Here is a 1,502-nt window from a genome sequence, read left to right as displayed (position 1 = left end):
CATCTGAAAGTTCCACAATAATTGTTGTTAAGTGTTTGGTGCAGTTAATGTTTGGAGAGCCAGCTCATCTCCATGGCACAGGGAGAGTGATTTTCTCAGAAATCTGCTGAGAGCAAAGATCAGCAGGAAATTGGGAAGCCAGAGAAAGTGTAAAGTTCTCTGTCCTGTTCCATTCCTCAGTTCTCATAATTGATGGTCACATTTGTGCCTATTACAACTAGAAATTGTCTTGCCTGGAAAATTCTTCACCCTTTTCCTCTTCAACTCAGACTCTGATCTCCCCTCAAATAAATAATCAGTGTTAAGCTTTACAATGTCTCTCCTTTTGCCTTTTCCCTTCATGCCCATGTTGCTTCTCTCTTAACAACAAAATGCAAAAATGAAATGCAAAGGGTTCTTTGCCCCATTTCACCCAGACAGGATGTCAAGAAGCTCTGCACAAAATCTGTTCTGTGCTCCTTAAACAAGTGACACATTTATTAAACTCAGCTGAGCATGGGAGGAATATTGAAGATGATGTGGAAGCTGTAAACAGGTCACCTTCTTCAAGATAAAGTGAATTACTTCAATGCAAGACCTAATTAAATCCAATTTCTTTTCACTCTCCCTTTTGTGGTTTAATTGATGCCTGTTTGGGAATGCCAGATTATTTTATAGCAGTTTGACTTTCCTACTTGTGGATATATTTGGTCTAAATTCCTTTTTTTTTGGCTCCCAGGGAGCTTATGATTTACAGGTAGGGATTTTTCCATGTGACATGGGGTGACATCTGAGTTTGAACAGACCTCCTGTTTCAAAAGAAAAGATTAAAGAATGGAGAGCTCCCACTTGTGAAATGCAGCTCCTGATGAAGGTACTGATTTCTCCATTGTGTGACAAGCAGATAATACTCAATGGAAAATGGTTTGAAATACATTTCAAAATTGCTTTTTTGCAGAAAATTCCACCCCTATAGAATAGTCCCATCAGCCTAGCACTGGGCCAAGGCAAGTGAAATAATTTAAGAGGTGGGAATCTTCAAAACACTCTTCTGGTGAAAATGTAATTGCTTTGTTTTGAAAGTGCCTAATGATCCAAAAAATGGGTTGATAGCTTTCAAAGCTTTCAGATCTGGAGATGCTGACAGAGCAAATTTAAGAACGGAAGAAACTTTGTTTTTAGTGTCTCCTTTTCCAGACTTTCTCCTGACAACCATTATTCATTAGCCAAGCCCAGGGAAAGGGGTAATGCTCTAGAAAGTTTTCAACACAGATAGCACAGGAAAGCAGAGGACAGAGCTGTGAAAGAGATGCATCTTGCAATTAATAAGCAGATAAAAGCAGATAAAAGCCTGCAGGAGTGCTGTGCACTGAGGACAGCACCCGTTTGTCCTTCCTCCCCTCCATCCTCCTGCTTTGCCTGTGCAGAGGGAAGCAGGGCAGCAGCAGTGCTGGTCCTCCTGGTGCTTTCCATGGAGAAATCAGCAGATTTCCAGCCATGGGATCAATGCATCCTCACCATGT

The sequence above is a fragment of the Molothrus aeneus genome, chromosome 15 (genome assembly GCF_037042795.1).
Source record: "Molothrus aeneus isolate 106 chromosome 15, BPBGC_Maene_1.0, whole genome shotgun sequence".
Classification (NCBI taxonomy): domain Eukaryota; kingdom Metazoa; phylum Chordata; class Aves; order Passeriformes; family Icteridae; genus Molothrus; species Molothrus aeneus.
The sequence above is the reverse complement of the archived record's forward strand: the minus strand, read 5'-3'. Positions refer to the sequence as shown.